This window comes from Phyllobates terribilis, unplaced genomic scaffold (genome assembly GCF_046119375.1).
Source record: "Phyllobates terribilis strain yellow unplaced genomic scaffold, ASM4611937v1 Scaffold_108__1_contigs__length_5656254, whole genome shotgun sequence".
NCBI lineage: Eukaryota > Metazoa > Chordata > Amphibia > Anura > Dendrobatidae > Phyllobates > Phyllobates terribilis.
This window is the reverse complement of record NW_027362868.1, coordinates 173,146-189,515: the sequence shown is the minus strand read 5'-3', so window position 1 is coordinate 189,515 and position 16,370 is coordinate 173,146. Positions and strand designations below refer to the sequence as shown.

The following is a 16,370-nucleotide window of genomic DNA, read 5'->3' as shown; positions in this document are numbered from 1 at the left end:
AAAAAGAAATTTTAAGCGCAGCAGAGTAACCAGCTCACATACCTGTTAGCTCAGGTGAGTTTAAAAGGCTGCTGTTGATAACAAGGGCATTTGCTAAATAGATGGTGTGTGTGCAACAATATACTGAAAGGTCAATTATATTGTGCAGCTTATCTCACCACCTGTAGTTATTTAGGTGAAAGCTCCAAAATGCTTGCCTAATATGTCTGTTTATCCAAAAGGAAGTATAGAGGGAGAGCTAGATAGATAGCATTGCATTACATTACATTACATGGCAATGCAATGCACAGTTGCTGAAGTTGAACCAAAATGAGCTTGTCATCTGGCTTCTGCAACTTTTAACATGAAAAGTCCAATGAGGAGAAGAAAAGCAAAGCCAAAGAGTCCATCCCAAAATCCGACAAACAAGCAAAATGAACAAAAAGCATTGAATTCAATTCTTTCTGATTTTAGAAACTGCATTAAAGAAGGGGTGCACCGGTCCTGGAGATACTGCAATACCAGGTCAATGCGTGGAGTGGACAGAGCAAGCTCTTTTTCCATCTCCCTGTTCTAAAAATCCATTTAATATATGGTCCCCAGATAGGGGACGTATCAGATATTAAACTGATAAGAACAGATACTACACTTGATCTTAGCCAAAAGGCCGAGAAGCGATAACCAGAATTGGTTTCCGACTACGGTGCCACCCAAGGATTCTGAAAAGTCCATTTGTGGAGATGGCCACCTGGACTCCCGTTAAGAAGACATGCTGTCAACCTCTAGATCCCTCACATGCCTGCACTTTTCGGCTTGCTGCTGCTGCAATCCACGCGTTTTAGATCTGCATAACTCCACCTGTTTTAGCACAGTACCCTCAACCCCCGGCTGTTCCCACCCGCCTCAACACCGTTGGAAGGGAGGAGAACCAATTAAGGCGGGGGGGGGGTGGAACGAGCAGCTGTCTACCCTTAGCAGGAGGGTTGCTGATTAATTACCTCTCCTGCTGCTGCTGCTGCTGGCTGTCCAGCAGCAGACTGAAGGTGGCTGCTGCTGTGCGCAGGTATATAAAGGCTCAGAGCCTATTATGACACGCGCAGCCAGCGTTCCATTGCCACATTCCGTCTACTGCAGGCGGGATACCTGGATGGCTGAATGTCACTGAGAAGCTCACAGAGACCGCCATAAGCAACAGTTTAAAAGAATGCCACAGACTAATCAACCAAACTTTTTGGGTTGGTTTCTCTTTTATAGTCTGCAGGCATTAAATGAAAGAAGTCAGTGTTCCAGCAGAGGGAGACAACGTTTCAGAAAAGGCATTGTAGCAAACCAAAAAAGAAATTTTAAGCGCAGCAGAGTAACCAGCTCACATACCTGTTAGCTCAGGTGAGTTTAAAAGGCTGCTGTTGATAACAAGGGCATTTGCTAAATAGATGGTGTGTGTGCAACAATATACTGAAAGGTCAATTATATTGTGCAGCTTATCTCACCACCTGTAGTTATTTAGGTGAAAGCTCCAAAATGCTTGCCTAATATGTCTGTTTATCCAAAAGGAAGTATAGAGGGAGAGCTAGATAGATAGCATTGCATTACATTACATTACATGGCAATGCAATGCACAGTTGCTGAAGTTGAACCAAAATGAGCTTGTCATCTGGCTTCTGCAACTTTTAACATGAAAAATCCAATGAGGAGAAGAAAAGCAAAGCCAAAGAGTCCATCCCAAAATCCGACAAACAAGCAAAATGAACAAAAAGCATTGAATTCAATTCTTTCTGATTTTAGAAACTGCATTAAAGAAGGGGTGCACCGGTCCTGGAGATACTGCAATACCAGGTCAATGCGTGGAGTGGACAGAGCAAGCTCTTTTTCCATCTCCCTGTTCTAAAAATCCATTTAATATATGGTCCCCAGATAGGGGACGTATCAGATATTAAACTGATAAGAACAGATACTACACTTGATCTTAGCCAAAAGGCCGAGAAGCGATAACCAGAATTGGTTTCCGACTACGGTGCCACCCAAGGATTCTGAAAAGTCCATTTGTGGAGATGGCCACCTGGACTCCCGTTAAGAAGACATGCTGTCAACCTCTAGATCCCTCACATGCCTGCACTTTTCGGCTTGCTGCTGCTGCAATCCACGCGTTTTAGATCTGCATAACTCCACCTCTTTTAGCACAGTACCCTCAACCCCCGGCTGTTCCCACCCGCCTCAACACCGTTGGAAGGGAGGAGAACCAATTAAGGCAGGGGGGGGGGGGGGGGTGGAACGAGCAGCTGTCTACCCTTAGCAGGAGGGTTGCTGATTAATTACCTCTCCTGCTGCTGCTGCTGCTGGCTGTCCAGCAGCAGACTGAAGGTGGCTGCTGCTGTGCGCAGGTATATAAAGGCTCAGAGCCTATTATGACACGCGCAGCCAGCGTTCCATTGCCACATTCCGTCTACTGCAGGCGGGATACCTGGATGGCTGAATGTCACTGAGAAGCTCACAGAGACCGCCATAAGCAACAGTTTAAAAGAATGCCACAGACTAATCAACCAAACTTTTTGGGTTGGTTTCTCTTTTATAGTCTGCAGGCATTAAATGAAAGAAGTCAGTGTTCCAGCAGAGGGAGACAACGTTTCAGAAAAGGCATTGTAGCAAACCAAAAAAGAAATTTTAAGCGCAGCAGAGTAACCAGCTCACATACCTGTTAGCTCAGGTGAGTTTAAAAGGCTGCTGTTGATAACAAGGGCATTTGCTAAATAGATGGTGTGTGTGCAACAATATACTGAAAGGTCAATTATATTGTGCAGCTTATCTCACCACCTGTAGTTATTTAGGTGAAAGCTCCAAAATGCTTGCCTAATATGTCTGTTTATCCAAAAGGAAGTATAGAGGGAGAGCTAGATAGATAGCATTGCATTACATTACATTACATGGCAATGCAATGCACAGTTGCTGAAGTTGAACCAAAATGAGCTTGTCATCTGGCTTCTGCAACTTTTAACATGAAAAATCCAATGAGGAGAAGAAAAGCAAAGCCAAAGAGTCCATCCCAAAATCCGACAAACAAGCAAAATGAACAAAAAGCATTGAATTCAATTCTTTCTGATTTTAGAAACTGCATTAAAGAAGGGGTGCACCGGTCCTGGAGATACTGCAATACCAGGTCAATGCGTGGAGTGGACAGAGCAAGCTCTTTTTCCATCTCCCTGTTCTAAAAATCCATTTAATATATGGTCCCCAGATAGGGGACGTATCAGATATTAAACTGATAAGAACAGATACTACACTTGATCTTATCCAAAAGGCCGAGAAGCGATAACCAGAATTGGTTTCCGACTACGGTGCCACCCAAGGATTCTGAAAAGTCCATTTGTGGAGATGGCCACCTGGACTCCCGTTAAGAAGACATGCTGTCAACCTCTAGATCCCTCACATGCCTGCACTTTTCGGCTTGCTGCTGCTGCAATCCACGCGTTTTAGATCTGCATAACTCCACCTCTTTTAGCACAGTACCCTCAACCCCCGGCTGTTCCCACCCGCCTCAACACCGTTGGAAGGGAGGAGAACCAATTAAGGCGGGGGGGGGTGGAGCGAGCAGCTGTCTACCCTTAGCAGGAGGGTTGCTGATTAATTACCTCTCCTGCTGCTGCTGCTGCTGGCTGTCCAGCAGCAGACTGAAGGTGGCTGCTGCTGTGCGCAGGTATATAAAGGCTCAGAGCCTATTATGACACGCGCAGCCAGCGTTCCATTGCCACATTCCGTCTACTGCAGGCGGGATACCTGGATGGCTGAATGTCACTGAGAAGCTCACAGAGACCGCCATAAGCAACAGTTTAAAAGAATGCCACAGACTAATCAACCAAACTTTTTGGGTTGGTTTCTCTTTTATAGTCTGTAGGCATTAAATGAAAGAAGTCAGTGTTCCAGCAGAGGGAGACAATGTTTCAGAAAAGGCATTGTAGCAAACCAAAAAAGAAATTTTAAGCGCAGCAGAGTAACCAGCTCACATACCTGTTAGCTCAGGTGAGTTTAAAAGGCTGCTGTTGATAACAAGGGCATTTGCTAAATAGATGGTGTGTGTGCAACAATATACTGAAAGGTCAATTATATTGTGCAGCTTATCTCACCACCTGTAGTTATTTAGGTGAAAGCTCCAAAATGCTTGCCTAATATGTCTGTTTATCCAAAAGGAAGTATAGAGGGAGAGCTAGATAGATAGCATTGCATTACATTACATTACATGGCAATGCAATGCACAGTTGCTGAAGTTGAACCAAAATGAGCTTGTCATCTGGCTTCTGCAACTTTTAACATGAAAAATCCAATGAGGAGAAGAAAAGCAAAGCCAAAGAGTCCATCCCAAAATCCGACAAACAAGCAAAATGAACAAAAAGCATTGAATTCAATTCTTTCTGATTTTAGAAACTGCATTAAAGAAGGGGTGCACCGGTCCTGGAGATACTGCAATACCAGGTCAATGCGTGGAGTGGACAGAGCAAGCTCTTTTTCCATCTCCCTGTTCTAAAAATCCATTTAATATATGGTCCCCAGATAGGGGACGTATCAGATATTAAACTGATAAGAACAGATACTACACTTGATCTTAGCCAAAAGGCCGAGAAGCGATAACCAGAATTGGTTTCCGACTACGGTGCCACCCAAGGATTCTGAAAAGTCCATTTGTGGAGATGGCCACCTGGACTCCCGTTAAGAAGACATGCTGTCAACCTCTAGATCCCTCACATGCCTGCACTTTTCGGCTTGCTGCTGCTGCAATCCACGCGTTTTAGATCTGCATAACTCCACCTCTTTTAGCACAGTACCCTCAACCCCCGGCTGTTCCCACCCGCCTCAACACCGTTGGAAGGGAGGAGAACCAATTAAGGCAGGGGGAGGGGGGGGGGTGGAACGAGCAGCTGTCTACCCTTAGCAGGAGGGTTGCTGATTAATTACCTCTCCTGCTGCTGCTGCTGCTGGCTGTCCAGCAGCAGACTGAAGGTGGCTGCTGCTGTGCGCAGGTATATAAAGGCTCAGAGCCTATTATGACACGCGCAGCCAGCGTTCCATTGCCACATTCCGTCTACTGCAGGCGGGATACCTGGATGGCTGAATGTCACTGAGAAGCTCACAGAGACCGCCATAAGCAACAGTTTAAAAGAATGCCACAGACTAATCAACCAAACTTTTTGGGTTGGTTTCTCTTTTATAGTCTGCAGGCATTAAATGAAAGAAGTCAGTGTTCCAGCAGAGGGAGACAACGTTTCAGAAAAGGCATTGTAGCAAACCAAAAAAGAAATTTTAAGCGCAGCAGAGTAACCAGCTCACATACCTGTTAGCTCAGGTGAGTTTAAAAGGCTGCTGTTGATAACAAGGGCATTTGCTAAATAGATGGTGTGTGTGCAACAATATACTGAAAGGTCAATTATATTGTGCAGCTTATCTCACCACCTGTAGTTATTTAGGTGAAAGCTCCAAAATGCTTGCCTAATATGTCTGTTTATCCAAAAGGAAGTATAGAGGGAGAGCTAGATAGATAGCATTGCATTACATTACATTACATGGCAATGCAATGCACAGTTGCTGAAGTTGAACCAAAATGAGCTTGTCATCTGGCTTCTGCAACTTTTAACATGAAAAATCCAATGAGGAGAAGAAAAGCAAAGCCAAAGAGTCCATCCCAAAATCCGACAAACAAGCAAAATGAACAAAAAGCATTGAATTCAATTCTTTCTGATTTTAGAAACTGCATTAAAGAAGGGGTGCACCGGTCCTGGAGATACTGCAATACCAGGTCAATGCGTGGAGTGGACAGAGCAAGCTCTTTTTCCATCTCCCTGTTCTAAAAATCCATTTAATATATGGTCCCCAGATAGGGGACGTATCAGATATTAAACTGATAAGAACAGATACTACACTTGATCTTATCCAAAAGGCCGAGAAGCGATAACCAGAATTGGTTTCCGACTACGGTGCCACCCAAGGATTCTGAAAAGTCCATTTGTGGAGATGGCCACCTGGACTCCCGTTAAGAAGACATGCTGTCAACCTCTAGATCCCTCACATGCCTGCACTTTTCGGCTTGCTGCTGCTGCAATCCACGCGTTTTAGATCTGCATAACTCCACCTCTTTTAGCACAGTACCCTCAACCCCCGTCTGTTCCCACCCGCCTCAACACCGTTGGAAGGGAGGAGAACCAATTAAGGCGGGGGGGGGTGGAGCGAGCAGCTGTCTACCCTTAGCAGGAGGGTTGCTGATTAATTACCTCTCCTGCTGCTGCTGCTGCTGGCTGTCCAGCAGCAGACTGAAGGTGGCTGCTGCTGTGCGCAGGTATATAAAGGCTCAGAGCCTATTATGACACGCGCAGCCAGCGTTCCATTGCCACATTCCGTCTACTGCAGGCGGGATACCTGGATGGCTGAATGTCACTGAGAAGCTCACAGAGACCGCCATAAGCAACAGTTTAAAAGAATGCCACAGACTAATCAACCAAACTTTTTGGGTTGGTTTCTCTTTTATAGTCTGTAGGCATTAAATGAAAGAAGTCAGTGTTCCAGCAGAGGGAGACAATGTTTCAGAAAAGGCATTGTAGCAAACCAAAAAAGAAATTTTAAGCGCAGCAGAGTAACCAGCTCACATACCTGTTAGCTCAGGTGAGTTTAAAAGGCTGCTGTTGATAACAAGGGCATTTGCTAAATAGATGGTGTGTGTGCAACAATATACTGAAAGGTCAATTATATTGTGCAGCTTATCTCACCACCTGTAGTTATTTAGGTGAAAGCTCCAAAATGCTTGCCTAATATGTCTGTTTATCCAAAAGGAAGTATAGAGGGAGAGCTAGATAGATAGCATTGCATTACATTACATTACATGGCAATGCAATGCACAGTTGCTGAAGTTGAACCAAAATGAGCTTGTCATCTGGCTTCTGCAACTTTTAACATGAAAAATCCAATGAGGAGAAGAAAAGCAAAGCCAAAGAGTCCATCCCAAAATCCGACAAACAAGCAAAATGAACAAAAAGCATTGAATTCAATTCTTTCTGATTTTAGAAACTGCATTAAAGAAGGGGTGCACCGGTCCTGGAGATACTGCAATACCAGGTCAATGCGTGGAGTGGACAGAGCAAGCTCTTTTTCCATCTCCCTGTTCTAAAAATCCATTTAATATATGGTCCCCAGATAGGGGACGTATCAGATATTAAACTGATAAGAACAGATACTACACTTGATCTTAGCCAAAAGGCCGAGAAGCGATAACCAGAATTGGTTTCCGACTACGGTGCCACCCAAGGATTCTGAAAAGTCCATTTGTGGAGATGGCCACCTGGACTCCCGTTAAGAAGACATGCTGTCAACCTCTAGATCCCTCACATGCCTGCACTTTTCGGCTTGCTGCTGCTGCAATCCACGCGTTTTAGATCTGCATAACTCCACCTCTTTCAGCACAGTACCCTCAACCCCCGGCTGTTCCCACCCGCCTCAACACCGTTGGAAGGGAGGAGAACCAATTAAGGCGGGGGGGGGGGTGGAACGAGCAGCTGTCTACCCTTAGCAGGAGGGTTGCTGATTAATTACCTCTCCTGCTGCTGCTGCTGCTGGCTGTCCAGCAGCAGACTGAAGGTGGCTGCTGCTGTGCGCAGGTATATAAAGGCTCAGAGCCTATTATGACACGCGCAGCCAGCGTTCCATTGCCACATTCCGTCTACTGCAGGCGGGATACCTGGATGGCTGAATGTCACTGAGAAGCTCACAGAGACCTCCATAAGCAACAGTTTAAAAGAATGCCACAGACTAATCAACCAAACTTTTTGGGTTGGTTTCTCTTTTATAGTCTGCAGGCATTAAATGAAAGAAGTCAGTGTTCCAGCAGAGGGAGACAACGTTTCAGAAAAGGCATTGTAGCAAACCAAAAAAGAAATTTTAAGCGCAGCAGAGTAACCAGCTCACATACCTGTTAGCTTAGGTGAGTTTAAAAGGCTGCTGTTGATAACAAGGGCATTTGCTAAATAGATGGTGTGTGTGCAACAATATACTGAAAGGTCAATTATATTGTGCAGCTTATCTCACCACCTGTAGTTATTTAGGTGAAAGCTCCAAAATGCTTGCCTAATATGTCTGTTTATCCAAAAGGAAGTATAGAGGGAGAGCTAGATAGATAGCATTGCATTACATTACATTACATGGCAATGCAATGCACAGTTGCTGAAGTTGAACCAAAATGAGCTTGTCATCTGGCTTCTGCAACTTTTAACATGAAAAATCCAATGAGGAGAAGAAAAGCAAAGCCAAAGAGTCCATCCCAAAATCCGACAAACAAGCAAAATGAACAAAAAGCATTGAATTCAATTCTTTCTGATTTTAGAAACTGCATTAAAGAAGGGGTGCACCGGTCCTGGAGATACTGCAATACCAGGTCAATGCGTGGAGTGGACAGAGCAAGCTCTTTTTCCATCTCCCTGTTCTAAAAATCCATTTAATATATGGTCCCCAGATAGGGGACGTATCAGATATTAAACTGATAAGAACAGATTTTTTGATTGAAGCTGCATCCAAGGCACTGAAAAATGTGACCGAAGTCACACCAAAACAGCGCACGAGGCGAGGATTCATGTGGACCCTTCCCGGAGGAGAGGGTCCCCAATAAACCATCCCCATCCCTCCGAGCCAGAAGGCCACAGCGAGGGTCAGGGATCTCCGATGCTCTCCCTAGCCGAAGCCGGAGAAGAGCCGTTTTCGTGCTCCCAGCTTCCATCTAGGCTGCCACACTAGTGGAGCTGGAGCCTGTGTTGGTTTCTCAGCCCAAAGCTGACCGGACCTCCGACCGGGTTTATAAAAATTCCCTTTCCTAGCCCGGAGGCCAGGAATAGGGGGGGTTGCTCAGAAAGTATGATTGGCAAAGGTGCGGCGTGCTACGAAGCCAAGTCTTTCTGGGGTTCCCAGTCCCAGTAAACTTGGACTCCCACCAGGGCGCCTACTCCTGGGGCACATTGCTCCAAAGCCCTCACACTTACCCAGCCTAGTGACTTCGATCCTGGAGGGCCATGTTTTCCATCAGATAACTCTATGAGCCACCTGGCATACTAACAAGTGCACCAAACCAGTGTGTAATATGCATCAATTTACTAGGGCAGCCCAAGGACAAAACTGCCTTTTCAAAAGATACTACACTTGATCTTAGCCAAAAGGCCGAGAAGCGATAACCAGAATTGGTTTCCGACTACGGTGCCACCCAAGGATTCTGAAAAGTCCATTTGTGGAGATGGCCACCTGGACTCCCGTTAAGAAGACATGCTGTCAACCTCTAGATCCCTCACATGCCTGCACTTTTCGGCTTGCTGCTGCTGCAATCCACGCGTTTTAGATCTGCATAACTCCACCTCTTTTAGCACAGTACCCTCAACTCCCGGCTGTTCCCACCCGCCTCAACACCGTTGGAAGGGAGGAGAACCAATTAAGGCAGGGGGGGGGTGGAACGAGCAGCTGTCTACCCTTAGCAGGAGGGTTGCTGATTAATTACCTCTCCTGCTGCTGCTGCTGCTGGCTGTCCAGCAGCAGACTGAAGGTGGCTGCTGCTGTGCGCAGGTATATAAAGGCTCAGAGCCTATTATGACACGCGCAGCCAGCGTTCCATTGCCACATTCCGTCTACTGCAGGCGGGATACCTGGATGGCTGAATGTCACTGAGAAGCTCACAGAGACCGCCATAAGCAACAGTTTAAAAGAATGCCACAGACTAATCAACCAAACTTTTTGGGTTGGTTTCTCTTTTATAGTCTGCAGGCATTAAATGAAAGAAGTCAGTGTTCCAGCAGAGGGAGACAACGTTTCAGAAAAGGCATTGTAGCAAACCAAAAAAGAAATTTTAAGCGCAGCAGAGTAACCAGCTCACATACCTGTTAGCTCCGGTGAGTTTAAAAGGCTGCTGTTGATAACAAGGGCATTTGCTAAATAGATGGTGTGTGTGCAACAATATACTGAAAGGTCAATTATATTGTGCAGCTTATCTCACCACCTGTAGTTATTTAGGTGAAAGCTCCAAAATGCTTGCCTAATATGTCTGTTTATCCAAAAGGAAGTATAGAGGGAGAGCTAGATAGATAGCATTGCATTACATTACATTACATGGCAATGCAATGCACAGTTGCTGAAGTTGAACCAAAATGAGCTTGTCATCTGGCTTCTGCAACTTTTAACATGAAAAATCCAATGAGGAGAAGAAAAGCAAAGCCAAAGAGTCCATCCCAAAATCCGACAAACAAGCAAAATGAACAAAAAGCATTGAATTCAATTCTTTCTGATTTTAGAAACTGCATTAAAGAAGGGGTGCACCGGTCCTGGAGATACTGCAATACCAGGTCAATGCGTGGAGTGGACAGAGCAAGCTCTTTTTCCATCTCCCTGTTCTAAAAATCCATTTAATATATGGTCCCCAGATAGGGGACGTATCAGATATTAAACTGATAAGAACAGATACTACACTTGATCTTAGCCAAAAGGCCGAGAAGCGATAACCAGAATTGGTTTCCGACTACGGTGCCACCCAAGGATTCTGAAAAGTCCATTTGTGGAGATGGCCACCTGGACTCCCGTTAAGAAGACATGCTGTCAACCTCTAGATCCCTCACATGCCTGCACTTTTCGGCTTGCTGCTGCTGCAATCCACGCGTTTTAGATCTGCATAACTCCACCTCTTTTAGCACAGTACCCTCAACCCCCGGCTGTTCCCACCCGCCTCAACACCGTTGGAAGGGAGGAGAACCAATTAAGGCGGGGGGGGGGGTGGAACGAGCAGCTGTCTACCCTTAGCAGGAGGGTTGCTGATTATTTACCTCTCCTGCTGCTGCTGCTGCTGGCTGTCCAGCAGCAGACTGAAGGTGGCTGCTGCTGTGCGCAGGTATATAAAGGCTCAGAGCCTATTATGACACGTGCAGCCAGCGTTCCATTGCCACATTCCGTCTACTGCAGGCGGGATACCTGGATGGCTGAATGTCACTGAGAAGCTCACAGAGACCGCCATAAGCAACAGTTTAAAAGAATGCCACAGACTAATCAACCAAACTTTTTGGGTTGGTTTCTCTTTTATAGTCTGCAGGCATTAAATGAAAGAAGTCAGTGTTCCAGCAGAGGGAGACAACGTTTCAGAAAAGGCATTGTAGCAAACCAAAAAAGAAATTTTAAGCGCAGCAGAGTAACCAGCTCACATACCTGTTAGCTCAGGTGAGTTTAAAAGGCTGCTGTTGATAACAAGGGCATTTGCTAAATAGATGGTGTGTGTGCAACAATATACTGAAAGGTCATTTATATTGTGCAGCTTATCTCACCACCTGTAGTTATTTAGGTGAAAGCTCCAAAATGCTTGCCTAATATGTCTGTTTATCCAAAAGGAAGTATAGAGGGAGAGCTAGATAGATAGCATTGCATTACATTACATTACATGGCAATGCAATGCACAGTTGCTGAAGTTGAACCAAAATGAGCTTGTCATCTGGCTTCTGCAACTTTTAACATGAAAAATCCAATGAGGAGAAGAAAAGCAAAGCCAAAGAGTCCATCCCAAAATCCGACAAACAAGCAAAATGAACAAAAAGCATTGAATTCAATTCTTTCTGATTTTAGAAACTGCATTAAAGAAGGGGTGCACCGGTCCTGGAGATACTGCAATACCAGGTCAATGCGTGGAGTGGACAGAGCAAGCTCTTTTTCCATCTCCCTGTTCTAAAAATCCATTTAATATATGGTCCCCAGATAGGGGACGTATCAGATATTAAACTGATAAGAACAGATTTTTTGATTGAAGCTGCATCCAAGGCACTGAAAAATGTGACCGAAGTCACACCAAAACAGCGCACGAGGCGAGGATTCATGTGGACCCTTCCCGGAGGAGAGGGTCCCCAATAAACCATCCCCATCCCTCCGAGCCAGAAGGCCACAGCGAGGGTCAGGGATCTCCGATGCTCTCCCTAGCCGAAGCCGGAGAAGAGCCGTTTTCGTGCTCCCAGCTTCCATCTAGGCTGCCACACTAGTGGAGCTGGAGCCTGTGTTGGTTTCTCAGCCCAAAGCTGACCGGACCTCCGACCGGGTTTATAAAAATTCCCTTTCCTAGCCCGGAGGCCAGGAATAGGGGGGGTTGCTCAGAAAGTATGATTGGCAAAGGTGCGGCGTGCTACGAAGCCAAGTCTTTCTGGGGTTCCCAGTCCCAGTAAACTTGGACTCCCACCAGGGCGCCTACTCCTGGGGCACATTGCTCCAAAGCCCTCACACTTACCCAGCCTAGTGACTTCGATCCTGGAGGGCCATGTTTTCCATCAGATAACTCTATGAGCCACCTGGCGTACTAACAAGTGCACCAAACCAGTGTGTAATATGCATCAATTTACTAGGGCAGCCCAAGGACAAAACTGCCTTTTCAAAAGATACTACACTTGATCTTAGCCAAAAGGCCGAGAAGCGATAACCAGAATTGGTTTCCGACTACGGTGCCACCCAAGGATTCTGAAAAGTCCATTTGTGGAGATGGCCACCTGGACTCCCGTTAAGAAGACATGCTGTCAACCTCTAGATCCCTCACATGCCTGCACTTTTCGGCTTGCTGCTGCTGCAATCCACGCGTTTTAGATCTGCATAACTCCACCTCTTTTAGCACAGTACCCTCAACTCCCGGCTGTTCCCACCCGCCTCAACACCGTTGGAAGGGAGGAGAACCAATTAAGGCAGGGGGGGGGTGGAACGAGCAGCTGTCTACCCTTAGCAGGAGGGTTGCTGATTAATTACCTCTCCTGCTGCTGCTGCTGCTGGCTGTCCAGCAGCAGACTGAAGGTGGCTGCTGCTGTGCGCAGGTATATAAAGGCTCAGAGCCTATTATGACACGCGCAGCCAGCGTTCCATTGCCACATTCCGTCTACTGCAGGCGGGATACCTGGATGGCTGAATGTCACTGAGAAGCTCACAGAGACCGCCATAAGCAACAGTTTAAAAGAATGCCACAGACTAATCAACCAAACTTTTTGGGTTGGTTTCTCTTTTATAGTCTGCAGGCATTAAATGAAAGAAGTCAGTGTTCCAGCAGAGGGAGACAACGTTTCAGAAAAGGCATTGTAGCAAACCAAAAAAGAAATTTTAAGCGCAGCAGAGTAACCAGCTCACATACCTGTTAGCTCAGGTGAGTTTAAAAGGCTGCTGTTGATAACAAGGGCATTTGCTAAATAGATGGTGTGTGTGCAACAATATACTGAAAGGTCAATTATATTGTGCAGCTTATCTCACCACCTGTAGTTATTTAGGTGAAAGCTCCAAAATGCTTGCCTAATATGTCTGTTTATCCAAAAGGAAGTATAGAGGGAGAGCTAGATAGATAGCATTGCATTACATTACATTACATGGCAATGCAATGCACAGTTGCTGAAGTTGAACCAAAATGAGCTTGTCATCTGGCTTCTGCAACTTTTAACATGAAAAATCCAATGAGGAGAAGAAAAGCAAAGCCAAAGAGTCCATCCCAAAATCCGACAAACAAGCAAAATGAACAAAAAGCATTGAATTCAATTCTTTCTGATTTTAGAAACTGCATTAAAGAAGGGGTGCACCGGTCCTGGAGATACTGCAATACCAGGTCAATGCGTGGAGTGGACAGAGCAAGCTCTTTTTCCATCTCCCTGTTCTAAAAATCCATTTAATATATGGTCCCCAGATAGGGGACGTATCAGATATTAAACTGATAAGAACAGATACTACACTTGATCTTAGCCAAAAGGCCGAGAAGCGATAACCAGAATTGGTTTCCGACTACGGTGCCACCCAAGGATTCTGAAAAGTCCATTTGTGGAGATGGCCACCTGGACTTCCGTTAAGAAGACATGCTGTCAACCTCTAGATCCCTCACATGCCTGCACTTTTTGGCTTGCTGCTGCTGCAATCCACGCGTTTTAGATCTGCATAACTCCACCTCTTTTAGCACAGTACCCTCAACCCCCGGCTGTTCCCACCCGCCTCAACACCGTTGGAAGGGAGGAGAACCAATTAAGGCGGGGGGGGGGGTGGAACGAGCAGCTGTCTACCCTTAGCAGGAGGGTTGCTGATTAATTACCTCTCCTGCTGCTGCTGCTGCTGGCTGTCCAGCAGCAGACTGAAGGTGGCTGCTGCTGTGCGCAGGTATATAAAGGCTCAGAGCCTATTATGACACGCGCAGCCAGCGTTCCATTGCCACATTCCGTCTACTGCAGGCGGGATACCTGGATGGCTGAATGTCACTGAGAAGCTCACAGAGACCGCCATAAGCAACAGTTTAAAAGAATGCCACAGACTAATCAACCAAACTTTTTGGGTTGGTTTCTCTTTTATAGTCTGCAGGCATTAAATGAAAGAAGTCAGTGTTCCAGCAGAGGGAGACAACGTTTCAGAAAAGGCATTGTAGCAAACCAAAAAAGAAATTTTAAGCGCAGCAGAGTAACCAGCTCACATACCTGTTAGCTCAGGTGAGTTTAAAAGGCTGCTGTTGATAACAAGGGCATTTGCTAAATAGATGGTGTGTGTGCAACAATATACTGAAAGGTCAATTATATTGTGCAGCTTATCTCACCACCTGTAGTTATTTAGGTGAAAGCTCCAAAATGCTTGCCTAATATGTCTGTTTATCCAAAAGGAAGTATAGAGGGAGAGCTAGATAGATAGCATTGCATTACATTACATTACATGGCAATGCAATGCACAGTTGCTGAAGTTGAACCAAAATGAGCTTGTCATCTGGCTTCTGCAACTTTTAACATGAAAAATCCAATGAGGAGAAGAAAAGCAAAGCCAAAGAGTCCATCCCAAAATCCGACAAACAAGCAAAATGAACAAAAAGCATTGAATTCAATTCTTTCTGATTTTAGAAACTGCATTAAAGAAGGGGTGCACCGGTCCTGGAGATACTGCAATACCAGGTCAATGCGTGGAGTGGACAGAGCAAGCTCTTTTTCCATCTCCCTGTTCTAAAAATCCATTTAATATATGGTCCCCAGATAGGGGACGTATCAGATATTAAACTGATAAGAACAGATACTGCACTTGATCTTAGCCAAAAGGCCGAGAAGCGATAACCAGAATTGGTTTCCGACTACGGTGCCACCCAAGGATTCTGAAAAGTCCATTTGTGGAGATGGCCACCTGGACTCCCGTTAAGAAGACATGCTGTCAACCTCTAGATCCCTCACATGCCTGCACTTTTCGGCTTGCTGCTGCTGCAATCCACGCGTTTTAGATCTGCATAACTCCACCTCTTTTAGCACAGTACCCTCAACCCCCGGCTGTTCCCACCCGCCTCAACACCGTTGGAAGGGAGGAGAACCAATTAAGGCGGGGGGGGGGGTGGAACGAGCAGCTGTCTACCCTTAGTAGGAGGGTTGCTGATTAATTACCTCTCCTGCTGCTGCTGCTGCTGGCTGTCCAGCAGCAGACTGAAGGTGGCTGCTGCTGTGCGCAGGTATATAAAGGCTCAGAGCCTATTATGACACGCGCAGCCAGCGTTCCATTGCCACATTCCGTCTACTGCAGGCGGGATACCTGGATGGCTGAATGTCACTGAGAAGCTCACAGAGACCGCCATAAGCAACAGTTTAAAAGAATGCCACAGACTAATCAACCAAACTTTTTGGGTTGGTTTCTCTTTTATAGTCTGCAGGCATTAAATGAAAGAAGTCAGTGTTCCAGCAGAGGGAGACAACGTTTCAGAAAAGGCATTGTAGCAAACCAAAAAAGAAATTTTAAGCGCAGCAGAGTAACCAGCTCACATACCTGTTAGCTCAGGTGAGTTTAAAAGGCTGCTGTTGATAACAAGGGCATTTGCTAAATAGATGGTGTGTGTGCAACAATATACTGAAAGGTCAATTATATTGTGCAGCTTATCTCACCACCTGTAGTTATTTAGGTGAAAGCTCCAAAATGCTTGCCTAATATGTCTGTTTATCCAAAAGGAAGTATAGAGGGAGAGCTAGATAGATAGCATTGCATTACATTACATTACATGGCAATGCAATGCACAGTTGCTGAAGTTGAACCAAAATGAGCTTGTCATCTGGCTTCTGCAACTTTTAACATGAAAAATCCAATGAGGAGAAGAAAAGCAAAGCCAAAGAGTCCATCCCAAAATCCGACAAACAAGCAAAATGAACAAAAAGCATTGAATTCAATTCTTTCTGATTTTAGAAACTGCATTAAAGAAGGGGTGCACCGGTCCTGGAGATACTGCAATACCAGGTCAATGCGTGGAGTGGACAGAGCAAGCTCTTTTTCCATCTCCCTGTTCTAAAAATCCATTTAATATATGGTCCCCAGATAGGGGACGTATCAGATATTAAACTGATAAGAACAGATACTACACTTGATCTTAGCCAAAAGGCCGAGAAGCGATAACCAGAATTGGT

At 45.5% G+C, this 16,370-nt stretch overlaps 12 non-coding genes and 2 pseudogenes across 12 annotated transcripts; all 14 read right to left on the bottom strand.

The window, feature by feature from the left end:
• Window positions 1-467: 467 nt before the first annotated feature.
• On the bottom strand, window positions 468-658 carry LOC141199876 (U2 spliceosomal RNA). The gene has a single exon (XR_012271618.1). It is a non-coding gene; the product is annotated as a U2 spliceosomal RNA (small nuclear RNA).
• A 1,120-nt stretch (window positions 659-1,778) lies between these two features.
• On the bottom strand, window positions 1,779-1,969 carry LOC141199865 (U2 spliceosomal RNA). The gene has a single exon (XR_012271607.1). It is a non-coding gene; the product is annotated as a U2 spliceosomal RNA (small nuclear RNA).
• A 1,127-nt stretch (window positions 1,970-3,096) lies between these two features.
• Window positions 3,097-3,287, bottom strand: LOC141200747 (U2 spliceosomal RNA). Its single transcript, XR_012272458.1, has one exon. It is a non-coding gene; the product is annotated as a U2 spliceosomal RNA (small nuclear RNA).
• A 1,119-nt stretch (window positions 3,288-4,406) lies between these two features.
• On the bottom strand, window positions 4,407-4,597 carry LOC141199854 (U2 spliceosomal RNA). The gene has a single exon (XR_012271596.1). It is a non-coding gene; the product is annotated as a U2 spliceosomal RNA (small nuclear RNA).
• Window positions 4,598-5,724: 1,127 nt separating this feature from the next.
• Window positions 5,725-5,915, bottom strand: LOC141200746 (U2 spliceosomal RNA). Its single transcript, XR_012272457.1, has one exon. It is a non-coding gene; the product is annotated as a U2 spliceosomal RNA (small nuclear RNA).
• Window positions 5,916-7,034: 1,119 nt separating this feature from the next.
• LOC141199842 (U2 spliceosomal RNA) lies at window positions 7,035-7,225 on the bottom strand. The gene has a single exon (XR_012271584.1). It is a non-coding gene; the product is annotated as a U2 spliceosomal RNA (small nuclear RNA).
• A 1,121-nt stretch (window positions 7,226-8,346) lies between these two features.
• LOC141200795 (U2 spliceosomal RNA) lies at window positions 8,347-8,528 on the bottom strand. Its single transcript, XR_012272505.1, has one exon. It is a non-coding gene; the product is annotated as a U2 spliceosomal RNA (small nuclear RNA).
• Window positions 8,529-9,052: 524 nt separating this feature from the next.
• On the bottom strand, window positions 9,053-9,168 carry LOC141201003 (U2 spliceosomal RNA; annotated as a pseudogene).
• Window positions 9,169-10,288: 1,120 nt separating this feature from the next.
• LOC141199831 (U2 spliceosomal RNA) lies at window positions 10,289-10,479 on the bottom strand. The gene has a single exon (XR_012271573.1). It is a non-coding gene; the product is annotated as a U2 spliceosomal RNA (small nuclear RNA).
• A 1,121-nt stretch (window positions 10,480-11,600) lies between these two features.
• On the bottom strand, window positions 11,601-11,782 carry LOC141200794 (U2 spliceosomal RNA). Its single transcript, XR_012272504.1, has one exon. It is a non-coding gene; the product is annotated as a U2 spliceosomal RNA (small nuclear RNA).
• Window positions 11,783-12,306: 524 nt separating this feature from the next.
• Window positions 12,307-12,422, bottom strand: LOC141200988 (U2 spliceosomal RNA; annotated as a pseudogene).
• A 1,120-nt stretch (window positions 12,423-13,542) lies between these two features.
• Window positions 13,543-13,733, bottom strand: LOC141199819 (U2 spliceosomal RNA). Its single transcript, XR_012271562.1, has one exon. It is a non-coding gene; the product is annotated as a U2 spliceosomal RNA (small nuclear RNA).
• Window positions 13,734-14,854: 1,121 nt separating this feature from the next.
• On the bottom strand, window positions 14,855-15,045 carry LOC141200551 (U2 spliceosomal RNA). The gene has a single exon (XR_012272269.1). It is a non-coding gene; the product is annotated as a U2 spliceosomal RNA (small nuclear RNA).
• A 1,121-nt stretch (window positions 15,046-16,166) lies between these two features.
• LOC141199806 (U2 spliceosomal RNA) lies at window positions 16,167-16,357 on the bottom strand. Its single transcript, XR_012271551.1, has one exon. It is a non-coding gene; the product is annotated as a U2 spliceosomal RNA (small nuclear RNA).
• Between the last annotated feature and the right edge of the window lie 13 nt (window positions 16,358-16,370).